Below are 14,890 nucleotides of genomic sequence, written 5' to 3'. Positions count from 1 at the left end.
TTATGAAAAATTCGAAAAGTAGGGAGGGTTTTCTGGCCATCAAACTTGACATGGCTAAGGCATACGATAGGATTGAATGGAGCTTTTTGGAGAAGGTGTTAACCACGATGGGTTTTGATCGAAATTGGGTGGATCGGGTTATGGCTTATGTGACGACGGTCTCCTTTTCGGTGCTAATTAATGGTACTCCACCTCACAGTTTTCGGCCTACAAGAGGACTACGACAAGGTGACCCCTTATCGCCATACCTTTTTATCTTGCGTGCTGAAGTGCTATCCGGGCTGATGAGGAAAGCGGTGGAAGAAAAGAGTCTTCACGGCATTCGGGTTGCCCATGATGCGCCGGCTGTTTCACATCTCTTGTTTGCAGACGACAGCATTTTCTTTGCGAGAGCGAATTTGGGGGAGGCTGATACGATCAATTCTATCCTGCGTAGTTATGAGGAGGCATCGGGCCAACTAGTCAGTCTGAATAAGACGACTGTGTCCTTTAGTAAGGGAGTGCCGATACAAAAGAGGAGTAATCTTGCTACCCGGCTGTGCATTACTGAGGTTGAGGAACACTCCAGGTATTTAGGGCTTCCTACGGTGGTGTGAAGATCAAAGAAATACTTAACGGATATTCTACGGGACAAGTTAAGCAAGCGACTCAGCGGTTGGCGCGGGAAAACGTTGTCTAGGGCTGGTAAGGAGGTTCTCATAAAGGCAGTCGCCAATTCACTCCCTACCAATGTACTGAGTATTTTTAAAATTCCCGTCAATTTTTGTGATGAGCTGCGATCTTTGATATCCCGGTTTTGGTGGGGGCATGAGGAAGGCAAGAGAGGTATAAGTTGGGTGGCCTGGCGACGCATGTGCTTACCGAAGGGGATGGGGGGGCTGGGGTTCAGAGATTTCCACTTGTTTAATTTGGCTTTGCTTGGGAAGCAAGTGTGGCGGCTGACTACGGAGACCGAAGGCTTGTGGGCAAGAATCATGCGTGCTCGTTATTACCCTAACGGTTCCTTTGCCACGGCGGGGCTGGGGTACAACCCGAGCTACACCTGGAGGGGTATTATTGAGGCACGGGCTGCCATTGAGGGTGGGTTGAGGAGGAGAGTGGGGGACGGATTGTCAACGAGGATTTGGTCGGATGCCTGGATTCCGGGATCGCAATCGGGTAGGGTGATATCTCCTTGTAGTCCGGGGCGTGAAAATCTTTTGGTGGCGGAGTTAATAGATAGTAACAGATGGAGGGAGGATATGCTAGCAGCGTTTTTCTTGCCTTTCGAAAGAGAAAGAATCCGCAGCATTAGACTCAGCGGGAACAGGCCGTTTGATGCTTGGTATTGGTGTCGAGAGAAGGATGGCATGTATTCGGTTAAATCCGCCTATAGATCCTTGGCAGGGGAAAAGGATGTCCTTGAATGGGGAGGAGCGTCGGATTGGGAAAGGGAGAAATGGTTATGGAATAGGTTGTGGAATGTCCCGGTATGGCCTCGAGTGAAGCTCTTCTTCGCATTTGTGCGGCAAGCGTTAGCGACTAGAGCGAACATCGCTACTCGGGTGCGAGGTGAGGTTTCTCTTTGCTCTTTTTGTTCTTCTTCTCATGAAACTTGCGCTCATTTATTTCGTGATTGTCACATTGCCAAGAGGGTTTGGGAGGGGCTTGGGCTCGATGTAGAGGAGGACGAAGGACGGGGTCTTAGGGACTGGGTGGAAGCGAGGTGGAGGGAGTACGGGTTGAGGGAGCAGGCGAAGTTTATGGTGGGGTGTTGGGCACTGTGGGAGCATCGGAATAAGGTTGTTTTTGACCAAAGAGAGACGGACCCGCGGGGAGTCATAAAGCGAGCCCTGGACGTGTTGGACGAGATCGATAGTGGGGGTGTGGTTAACAGGAAAGAAGGTGGAGGAGGGGAACGAGGAGGGGGAAGGGAGAGGAGCTCGGGTTGGATAGCGCCACGGGATGGGTACGTCAAGGTCAATGTTGATGCCGGTGTGAAGGAGGGAGAGGGAGTGAGTCTGGGGATTGTATGTAGGGACGGGAATGGCCGGGTCTTGTGGGGTTTGTCTTATGTGCAGGACCAATCGTGGGAAGTGCAAGTGGCGGAGGCGGTGGCTATTCTCGAAGGGGTTAAGGAAGCTGTGAGGAAAGGCCATCCACGCATTATTGTGGAAAGCGACTGTGCACCGGTGATCGAGGCTCTGAAACGGAAGTCGAAAGGAAGGAGTGTGCTAGCTTTAGTGTTAGATGATATTTTCCATGAATGTATTTCCTTTGATTCAGTCATTTGGTCTTTTACAGGTCGTATAAACAATAGTGTAGCTCATGCTTTAGCTCATGTTAGTCCTAGAGTCATTGGGAAAGTCATGTGGTCGGATGTGCTACCACCGATCGCGAACAATGCTGTCTCTTTTGATTTATCGTTATTATAGTAAAACCTTCGGGTTTTTACCTCAAAAAAAAAATTAAGTTGACCATGATCTGCAAATAAATCTGCCAGTGTCAAATTTAGTTACATTGAATAAACCAAAAATTAAGACAAAGATCTACTTTATCTACATGTCAAAGCACAAGATATGAGTAGAATTAAGCAAAAACAGATAAATCTTCTTCAATAAACAAACTTACAAATGTTATGCAAATAATACACCCATATTATTATGTACAACTGTACGTTTTCCCTTCTAGGATATGTATGATGATTTTTCCTACACCAAAAAAGGTAGTTTGTTAAGTATCTGATTAACTTATCTAAAGATATCTTCTCTCGTTTTCGGTCATTTGTTTATCTATTGTATTTTAGGGTATTTTATTCATTTGTTTACCTTCCTTTATTAGGTAGGTTTCTTATGGTTAATTTAATCATCACAAATTCTCATTGAAGACGAACACTGTCCGTCACAAGCTGAAGACGGATAGTGTCCCTCTCACAAAATGCAAATGGATAGTGCAAGTGGGGGAAAAATGGATACGCCAACCTGTCCTCCCACTTGCATTTTGTGAGAGGACCACTATCCGTCTTCAGCTTGTGACGGATAGTGGCCGTCTTCAATGAGACGGACTGTTTGATCATACACACCCATTATGTCTACTTGTCATTTATTAACAACCATCACAAATGGCCCCTCCCCTTTTCCACTACTACAATTTAAGGCTACAAGAACGCCTCTAAGAGAACGGTTGATAGCGGAATCGGTCTCTTTCTTATTTTTAGCTTGGCGCGCTCGTAAATTAACAAAGATAACAGTTGTTTGTTCCAACCGTGCTCGTAAATTAACAAAGAGAACGGTTAGGTTTGACCAACCGTCTTAAAAGAAATAAGAGACCGGTTAATATTTAGAACCGTTGTCCTTGAAAAACAAAGAGCATGGTCTCTCTTTATCCACCGTTCTATTTGTTAATTTGTAAATCCTAAATAATATCGAACTTCCCGTTCACATTTCCCCGCACATACAACTTCCATCGCTTTCTTTCAAACACCAACAATCATCACTTTCGCCCCTTGTCCGTGGTCACTTGTATTCCTACGTTACCTCCTGCCGCCGTTAGGTCTCTATCCCGCCGCCACCTTTCTTCCTTTTTACAAGCTTTAGTTGAATTTAATTTTTAGTGTTAATTGTTGTTGTTTGAGGTTTAAATTAGTCTTATATACATGAATTACACTTCTTATGTTGTTAAAATGTTAGGTAATTGATTATTGGGTTTTTCTATCCTATGCCCACTAGGCATAGGATAAGAAACCAAAAAAACAAAGTATTAAATGATATTTTTATGGGAAATTGTAATATATAATCACTTTTACATTTCTTCACAAGAAATACATTTAATACTTTCCTATTTTAGTTTCTTATCCTATGCCTAGTGGGCATATGATAGAAAAACCCTTGATTATTTGATGTTAAAATTGAGATTAAGTAAGTTAGGGTTTGTATTATTTGGGGATTTTTGTTATTTGGGAAAAAATATAATGAATTGTGTAGATGGGAAACAAGGTTCTTCCTAAACTAGAGTCTCAAGTCTCAGATTCTAATGTAATCACACCTGGAACCGAATTTATGTTTGAGTTATCGAATGCATTGAAGTCGTATATTGTTAAAAGGCTCAAAAGTGATGCTGATTGGAAGGAGATTAAGGTTAAGTTATCGAATCCATTTTTTAATATTAAGAGAGGTGATTTTGTCCATCCATTAAGTTTTTGCGTTTTTAAATGGTGCCAAGTTTTTGTGACTATGTTTGTAGACGAATCCATGTACGGCAATTTATAGCAGTACCAATTTCGACTTTTTTTTTATGGGATATTTTTACAGGACATAAAGAATGTGCCAGACGAAAAGCCCGATTCTGAATCATCCCTCTTAAGGACTATTAAGATAGCTGAGGCTGTGGTGTATGCTAGCGACAAAACAACCGACCACAACAAAAAATGGTTTGACATTAGGATAAAAGTCGGTCTACGGCAATCCTACCTCGACACTTTGAAGTATGTCAGCATTACTAACTGAAATTGCCCGTAAACGTTTATTAGTACATAGGCTTCTTCATTTCCAACGATTCTGTTCAACATGTTATTTATAGTCGTCGAGCTATCATCTCTTTATCATGCCATTAAGTTTAGCTCCTTTTCTGTGTGGTAAGGCGCTAAGGATCAAAAGCGTGTGCAGGTAAAAGAGATTGAAGTCGCTGTTCTACAACTATTGTATGCTAAAAACGAATGCAACAATTTTTTCAAGTGTTGTGAAATCGATTGGAAAAAATTACCAGCCTGCTCCACAGGTTGAGTAACTGAACCTTCTCATCCTCTTGTTTTTGTTATTGCTATATTTATGTGTGTGACAATTCTGTTTCCGCCTAAATTTTTAGTTAATTAATTTTGAGAAGATGCTTGATGATGAAAAAAGAAATTTGAAGGTCATTCTGCCACAAATCTTCAAAATGATCTTCTCCTACGTCGCTTCAGAGAAGATGTTTGGGTATGTTGGATTCAATTATGTTGTTGTTATGTTGCCTTTATAACGGATGACTTGAATCGGCTTGGCTTGCAGAATGTTCATCATGCAGATCAGCCAATGCCTGGCGAAGAGCAGGAAGAATTCAAGATGGTTGCTGATACAGAAATTGGTATTTTGAATACATTTTGCCCAATAACCGGAAAAGTTGTCACTGATTTGTCGGAGCCAATTCGCAGGTTCGTACTCAATCTTATATTTTGATCGATTTGGTTTAGAAGCAAACAATTATTTTTCTGTATAGGCCAGCTTAGTGTTCTGTAGTCGATAAACAATATGGTTACAGATCTTCTAGAAAAGATGAAATGGGTTCCATTTCGTACAAGAAAAATGAGTTAACGACATCTTCTTACAAACCCGCAATCTATTTAGAGATGCTATCTTTTCTATTGCTAATTGATCTTCTTACTATATTCAATATGGCAGCATGGATTGCAAGCATGTGTATGAAAAAGAAGCAATTATGCACCATATTTGGCACACCACTAAATCTAACAATTGCCCTATTCAAGGTATTTCACCATCAATTCTATATTTCTTTGATTTGCCGATTCAGTTCATGTTTGTTTTTATCTTCATGTATTTCTCTTCCTTTCAGATTGCCAAATAGCCTTGTGTGCTTCAAGAGTGGTTTGTGACGCCTTGTTACCTGTCGAAATAGAGGAAATGCGTTCACAAAACAAACAAACTCAGACTCGCGGTGGTCCTTTCGAAGACTTGACTACTTTTAGTGACAATGATTCATCGTTTAGTAGTAGGTTGTACGTTACTTCCATTATCATTCAAACTTGGTATGAAACGACAGTCAGTTCGATTAGTTTTTGTTTTAGTTATTACCATTGTATTTATTTTACTTTTTCTGCACCATTGACCTGTACACTATTTTGACCTCCGCTTTCGTGGTCAGTGAATTACAGGCGCTGTGTTGCAGGTTTGATGTTCTTTTGTATTGCAGATGGTTAAAAACTCAAAGGAGTTAAAAGAAGAGCTTAAGAATTCTATTCGCAAAAACTCAGATATTTTCAAAGACTGTGTTGTATGCTCTGATAAGGTGACCATCATAAAGACCGTCTTATACAAGTTTTTGTGTAACATATAATTGTGCATGAAGGCAGTATTTTGTATTTTGTATTTTGTTTCAATAGGATTTGTCCTAATGTTTCGAATTAAATCGAAAGGTTTTTGTGTAAAAATTACTGGAGTTTTTGAATTGTAACACGTTTAATTCTTATGAGCTATACGATTCAATCATGTAGGGTTACGATAAAAATAGAAATTGTTTTTTTTTTAAATAAAATTAACAACTAGGACGGTTAGTACCATCACAACTGTTCTCTTTGAAAAGGTAGAACTAAGGCGCCAAAAAATCTAAAATTCTAACAAAGAGAACGGCCTTATCAAAGAGACTGGTTCTTACATGCAACCGTTCTGTGTGATATATCAAAGAGAACGGTTGTGGAGCTCGACCGTTCTGATTGTTGTTACAAAGAGACTGGGTTGACTTGATTTCAACCGTTCTCTTAGATCAAAGAGAACGCTTGGCCACAGGACGGTCCAAAGTACCTATATGAACGGTTAGAGACCATTCTCTTTGATCATTTTTGTAGTAGTGTTCTTTGTCTTTGTGTCAAAATCAAAGGTAAACCAATGACCGGGACGAAGGGAGTAACACATAATAGAAAAAGACCAGGGTTAAACAGTCAAGGCTACGCTTGAAATAAGCTGATGAGTCATCTCTACAAAAGAAGTCATCTAAAAGACCGTCTATACTAAAAAAACCGTCTCACATTAATATAACATGAAACTTATCCTATAAATTGCTAAATATTCGTAAAAGGAAAATATTTATACATGAAATTAAAAACACTGAATTTGTCACCTAATGTTCTTGCCTTTTGTCAATTCATACCTATTCACCTGCAAATAAACAAAATAGACGATTAGCTCTCTAATCTAAAGAATAACACAACCTAGTTATATGCAATATTATATAAAATCAATCAATGAATCATCACTGACAATATTAAACGTCGAAGTCAATACTATTTATATAGGTTAGTTGTGTTTCCATCCTAGTTAAATTCTAGTATCCTTAAACTCTTCTCTTCGTTTATTTTTTTCTGGCCAAGTGACCAAGTCCTACTAAGACTCAACTATATTTTGATTTAAATGTTAGTTACAGATTTAAAGTGTAATCTTAATCGTATAGCTATTTATCTATTATATAGGTAGTCCGTAAAATTTCGACTCTCTCACATCGTTCGAAAAAATCTTCTTTTAATAATATAGATAGATATAAGATATAAGACTAATTTATTATTATTATTATTATTATTATTATTATTATTATTATTATTATTATTATTATTATTATTATTATTATTGTATTATAAAGGGATGCGCGCAGCTTTCATTAAAATAAAAATAAAAGTTTACATGAAATTGGTGGGGAGCCGAGATACAATCTGGGCTCCCACACCCTTAGCAATAGCAAAGCTAAGTCTAGTAAAAATGTAAGCGGCCACCCGAGCCCCCGCATCCTGAGATACCGAGAATTTACGGATCCGCTTGAGCAAGGCAACAAGATCATCGAACCCAGACTCCCAAGTGAAGAGAAAGAGAAAGGAAGGAAACGTAACCCGCCACCGCGCACAAATCCCCATACTTAGCACACTTTCATTTGAACAAAGAGATCGGCGACAACCCGGCCAGGCACAAAATCCGCCATCCGGTTTGAGTCGGGAGAAGAACTGTCAAGTCAACGCACACATCACCCCCTGTCCCAAGAATAAAGCAATAAATCCGCAGGACGAAGAGAGCCACCATGTCCATCAACCAAACCGATATCAACCTCCTTTCCCGCAGTAATACCAAATCTATAACAGATGTCGAAAAGAGTGTCCCGAACAAGGTTATGCCGATGTTTAACGCCCACAGTACGATCAAAGACAAGAAACAGCGTGGTCCCCAAAAACATCCTCAAGCAAAAACCCGAGAGCAAGCGGACAAGGCCTAGATACCGTGAATAACGGAACACCCATACGATACCCCAAAGACACTACGGTAAATCCTCCCGTTCATAGTCCGACCCAACCCCGAGATAGGAACCGCACGTAACCAATCAGAGGAGTGAGAACCCTGCCGAGATCGCCATAAAGCAGGTGGCGTGGTGTCAAAGAGAAAACAGACTACGAGGCGGCGAGAAAGAACCGTCGCGAAATAAATGTCCGCAATTTCTTCATAAGTTGGGGGCGCAATTTCACTAGGGTTACCTAAAATACTCAGATCATGTAGTCACATTAAACACTTGTGCGGCATCATCAAAAGCGGGGGCGGCTACAATACGAAGGAAACGAGGAGCTTAGCTCGCAAAACCGTGACTAGATCGCAAACGGAACGCAATAAAAGCATAAAATAAAACATCTCCCGCCGCATAGACACCCAGACCACCAAGCTGAAAAGGGAAAGTAGCAAGGCGCCACTGCCAATCCCCAAAACCCGCCCCTGACGCGGTGACAATCCGTTCTAAACTAGAACGAAGAGCGGCATCAAAAGGAAGATGGACAGACCCAAAAACACTAGGGGAGCAAGTACGAAGTGAGAAGTAGAGCTTGGAAATACCAGTACAAGCTCGAAGAAGAAGCAACTCACATTGCGGGTCCTCAATCCTCGCAACCAAATCCATTAGCTCAATGGTCTTGGTTACTCTCTTCGCCACAACCTCACTGCTAAAATCAGAACAAACACTGACAGGTCCACCCAAAACTGTAACACCACGCAATGGCCGAGAGATAGAAGGGGAGAAAACCCCAGGAAGCCGACTCCGAGGATCCTCAACATGCCAAAAGACCTCCGTCTTGGAGACATTAAGATGCAATCCAAAACGAGGGCCATCCACCATAATCAAATCCAAGACCTTCCCCACCTCCAAAGTATCACCCACGATGGTGCCATCATCTAAGTATCACGCCTGTAAAGTGAGGTCAAAAGTGTCCCGGATCTTGCAAACTAAAGGATGCAAAACCAAAGCGAAAAGCAAAGGGCCCAACGGATCACCCTGCTGAACACCCTGACAAGACCACAAGCAGTGCTCCCCATAAAAAAGGCGTGCCGGGCAACGACGGCGGACCTCCTGAAGCATGGTCGAACGATCAACAAGGTTGAACGCATTCTGGAAATCAACCAGCAACATAGAAAGCCCCTCCTGAGCCCCCCCGATCCTCAACGAGCCGGTTCAAGGCATGCAAGATAGCCTCTCCTCCACCGGACACACCCACCCCGAACTGAAGCCCATCAAAATAAGAAGATAAAGACGGACCAACCATAGAAGCACCAACCTTAGAGACAAGCCGTCTCCAGACCGTACCAACAGCAATAGGACGAACCCCACCTCCCAGTTTAACGAGTGGCGTGAGAGGCGCTGGCAATGTACTCACCCAGAGGAAGAGGACACCGACCCTCAAGAAAAAGATTAACCACCCTAGTAATAGAAGTGATCAAATCTTCAGATATAGCCACAGCAGCGCCACTCAAACAGTCCATAAGGTGCTGGGCACGAAAACCATCCCTCCCACAAGAAGTACCACGTGGGAAACTCCGAATCATATCCAAGACCACCGCCGAAGAGGCAACCAGAGGATGATGATCCCCAGACAAAGGAGGCAAAGAAGGAGGCGGGGCGACATGATGCTTCTCACGCAGGGCCACAAGAGTGGCATCGGAGTAGGGGCAACCCCAGAGGAAGAAAGCACCCCGGACAGCAACAGTATAGTGGCCATCAGAAATCTTCCGCCGACATTGGCGGAGGTTAAGCTCACTCAAATCCAGATCCTCATCCACAGTAAATGAAGAAGGACCCTCATCAAAACACTCCTGCAACAACTGCAAACCCCCCCCAGGTGCCCCCCAAGCAAGGATAGCCCTGACAATACTCTCCTCCTGATGCTGACGACGAATAGCGGTCTGGCACTCATGATTACTCCGAGGAGCGAAAGTCCTAAGCAAACAAAGAGGTAGGACAAGCAAACGAACCCAGCGGGAAAGATCACTAGGGGAATCAAACACATCATCCAAGGCCGCTTTCAAAGCCCGAGCAAACCCAAGACGACACTTAGGAGGAATGGATTTCACGGTGCGAAGACCCAAAGCCAATAACCGATCCAACGAAGATATAGACCACTGAACCAGCTCGACACTATCATCAGAAGAAACCAAAGTAGAAGGAGCCAAAGGTCTCGGTATACCATGAATATGGAAGGTGTAGAGGCCATCAACACACTCAGGATACATCACAATATCACCCCGACTATGCCGACATCTAGCGCGAGTGGTACGGGTCATAAAACACACCCCACACAACCAGAGCCCCATCCGTCTCAAAGTACTCTCTGCATTGGAATATACAGTCAAACTATTTGTAAGAGTCTGACGCGTAAGGTCCAACGCACCAACATGACAATGTCGGTCCTGTAAATGTTTCTGCCAAGCCGCTTTAGTCAGCCCCTTACCAAAACCATCCCGACATGCATGAAGACCCGAAAAAGGACAATGGTACCGCACAAGCTCAGGCATGAAGGAAGAAAACCCCTCACCAACCTGCACGGAAAATAAAACCACCAAACAACCACGGGCAAAACCACCAGCAGGCCAGGACCGAGGTAAAAAAAACCACCACAACTCGGACCAAGCAGACAAGCATGCAGCGGTAACAAGTCGGCGGAAAAAGGAAAAAGCTAGAAAAGGAACCCAACAGGATGTTAGAGCATTGATCGTGGAAGCAGCATCAAAGGCGGCAGCAGGAGTAACGTATGCAGGAGTAACGTATGCAGGTGTTGCACCAAAGAACCCCGCAAAGTAGTAGTAAAACCCGTAACACCGTAGAATCCGCAAGCAAAGCAAAAGCGGCGCAAACACCAAAGACAAAACCAACACCTAAGCAAAAGCAGCGGCAACCAGACGATCCCACAACCCAAATGCTAACCACCAGTAAGATGCTAACCCAGGCCAGACACCAAAGAAAATGTCCGTCGTGTCCGTCGTCGTTTTGGTGATGAGAACAGCCGCAAGATATAAAACGCACAACCAAAACCCTCACACCAAAGGGGCCTACTCCGATGACGATCACCATAGTTAATAGTGGCGTGACCATAACGAGATAGGTGGCAACCAAACAGACGACCAAGAAAGACAAACGGAACCCTAACAAAAATAAAACCCTAAAAAGCGAAAGAAAAACAGCAGCGCAAAAACAATGAAAAGGAAAAACCTACCCGACAGGAAACAGTGCCCACACCAGCACCACCGGCCGGCGATGTGAGGCCTGGTAGTCAGTGGGTGGCGGCAGCCGCGGTAGGGTCGTAGCCAAGGTGGCAGCAGCAGACTCTCCAAATCGCCCCTCCTCCTCTCTCTCTCTCTCTCAAATTATTATTATTATTATTATTATTATTATTATTATTATTATTATTATTATTATTATTATTATTATTCCTCGTAATAGTTTGAAAAAATAGGAGTGTCTAATATTGTTGAAAGTCTTTAATACTATATTATTATCTTATCTTATATTGCTCGGGTAATTTGAAAATGTTGGAGTCTAAAGTCTTTCAAAAAGGTTGGATTCTCTGTAATCGCTCGGAAAAAGTTTCCTTTAATAATATAGATAGATGTATTGATTATAAAATTTTTAAGTTAATTCACTTAAACAGTAAGCTCCAAAAATTACATATAACTCAAAAATATTATATAGTAGATAGTATCCCGTGCTTCACACAGCCCGTTTGTATATTTTGTTAGTGTATTTGCAAAAAAAAAAAAAAAAAAAAAAAAAAAAAAAAAAAAAAAAAAAAAAAAAAGAATATATAATGATATTTTAAGATTTTACCTGTAAATTTAAATAGATTGAACTTTATGAACTACAGTATTATTTTTTAGTTTCAACTTGAAAGTATTTAAGATACAACATATAAAATAATTAATTAAAAGTAATAGCTAGTTAGACATGATTAATATTTTATAATTAACGTATAAATATTAACCAAAAATAATTACTCCCTCCTATTCCCAATAATCCTCTCTATTTCTGTTTCCGTCTATTCACAATACCTTTCTTATTTCTATTTTTGGAAAGTGTTTATGTGGTCCAAATTTAATTGTATGGTGGGGTAATGTGTTTGTGTGGTCCAAATTTAATTATATGGTGAGGTAGTGTGTTTTTTTAATATTTGTGCCGAAATAAAAGGGGAAGGTTATTGAGAATAAGAGGGAGTATTATAAAATGTAGTATGTTTTGTATTTGTTCAAGTTTGTTATAACACAATAGCACTTAATAAGCATTTCTTTTGTCATTAGTCAAATGCATTTGATATCACAGTGTACATACATACTCGTTATCACACTATATAAATCTCCTAAAATGTTTAGGTATTTCACTCTTATAATATGTATATAGTATTTCACCATATAATTTGCTTATTATTCCAACATTATAAAGAATTATCTTTTAGTAATTTTTTTTATTAAATACCAATGAATTTATCGAATATAATTTTTGTGATGGATATAATGGTTTAAATTTTATAATTTTCTCATAATGTTGTCTTGACATCACTTAAATCATCTATGAATATCTCAAAATATTTTAATATATATAATGAAAATTATCCTCAATTGAAAGCATTTTTCGTGATAAACACATTAATTTTTTTTTTGAATTTTTATCAAAATAAACATATTTAATATAAAATAATAAATATCATAATAAACAGTAATTAATAATCTGCTGAAATTTATGCACTATTTATTATGTTCCTATTTAATGATCCGATGTAATTAATGCTTGTAATTAAGGTTGGAACGCCAGGTGGCGCAGCCAAAACGTTTCAACCCACACTAGTAGAATTTAAGTGATTGATATCGGTTGTAAATGGCCATTGGCATCGGTTATTGACCGATCCCAATCAAGGCGATGTAAATGACCAATTTCATATTGGCATCGGTTCATAGCCGATGCCATTTTTTTCATATTGGCATCCGTTATACCAAACAACCGATGCCAATTTGGTAAATTGAACCGATGGCAATATTTGTTATACTGACATCAATAGTAGCTTAGGGACTTATGCCACTTTTTGTTAATTTTTGTAGTGCACCTTGTACATGCTAGGAGCAGTAATTTTTACGCACAAGTGCTATAGAAAATTCAGCTTTATTTCCCTCATAATTTGAACAATCGAAACAAAATAATTATATAATTACCTCCAAGATTCATTTACTAACAAGAAAACAAATACAATACAACCATCATCAAACATATATCATCCAGTGATTCACATTTACATACATTATAACTATTGACTATATTATTCAGTACATAAAAGTTCCACTCCAACATCGAAGCCAACCGCTCACTGATCATGGGCTCTATTTACAATATAGAGCCGAAAAAACCCGAACCTTGTTCATTTCGTTGATTATAATTGCTGCACCTGAAATACAACAAAAACTAGAAAGATAAAGGTAAGTTGTCTAATAATCTTACATAACTACATAACTACAAAATTTAGCAATCAAAACTCGAAACCTTTAAATATGTTGTTCCACCACCTACAAATAATCTATGCAGTAAGAATATAAGCCACAATATGATTGCAAGTTTTTCATATTCCCTAGTGTCTTTAATATGGGTCCTTCCGGTTGATTGATGGCAAACGACCTGCAACACCTCGTACCATTGACATACAACACCTATGCATAATCTATGCAAGTAACAATGAAAACTCACAATGATTGCATGTTTTCAAAATTCCTTAAGTGTCTTTAGTATAGGTCCTTCCGGGATTGTTTTGATTGTCTTCAAACGACCTGCAAATTGCAATAGCACAATTGACATAATAAGCAACAAGGTCTAAATCCAGAAGCCAATAGGCATATACTTCAGAAATCAATTGCTAAAGCACACATTTGCTAAGGGGTCGACTATTACAAATACAACATAACAAAATTTGATTGTGCAATTCTTATGCATTATGAAGAGGTCAATGTCCTTTAAAACTGTGAAAGCCTTGGAATAACATTGATGGGGCATATTCTGCCCCCGCTGACCGAGTCAACATATTGAGCAAGGTCAAAGATATCCACAGCAAGTCAACGACTTAGATGTACCCTAACCGACGCAAATTGTCGACTGTCTCTTGTGCCTCTACCGGGACAACTAGCCCGTAGGGCACATATCCGCGTACTCATATCCAAGACCCCTCGGCATGGAGTCAACAGGGCCCGCCGGCCTGCCATGGGTCCCTCGGCCGAGGGTAGATCAGTCTTTCCACCTGCTAGCCACTTGGCCACTACGTGACAAAAGGTGAAAGTCTATAAATACTCCTCAACCCTCATTGAGGAAAGGATCCACAATCTAACCTAAAACACCTCATAATCTGGTAATATCTTCCTTATCTCTCTACAATATATATATACTTCGCCAAGTAACACACAACTTATCTCTTTAAGTTCACTGACTTGAGCGTCGGAGTGAGTACGCTCGGCCAAAGCCGAGCCCTCGGTTGTTCATTGTTTTGGAGAGACCGAAAGGAGGATTAAATCAAAGACGTCATTCTACAAGCCACGAGTGGTAACAAATAACTGCTTCAGAATCATACCCGGAACAATTGGCGCCGTCTGTGGGGATAGATACTAGAAGCTAGTCAAATCCCTTGCAAAAAAAAAAAAAAAAAAAAAAAAACTCACCCAACGAGCTAAGAAGATGTCGAAACAACCAGAAACGGTGCTTGTGGAAACTGAATTCTACCAAGATGACACATTCCACAACTCGAAATCGGGAGTCCCACCCGGCCGTATCACCGATACGACGAACGGGATGCCGAAGGAACAAGATACACCGCTACCCGCCG

This window comes from Silene latifolia, chromosome Y (genome assembly GCF_048544455.1).
Source record: "Silene latifolia isolate original U9 population chromosome Y, ASM4854445v1, whole genome shotgun sequence".
Lineage (NCBI taxonomy): Eukaryota > Viridiplantae > Streptophyta > Magnoliopsida > Caryophyllales > Caryophyllaceae > Silene > Silene latifolia.
Note: the sequence above shows the minus strand (reverse complement) of the source record.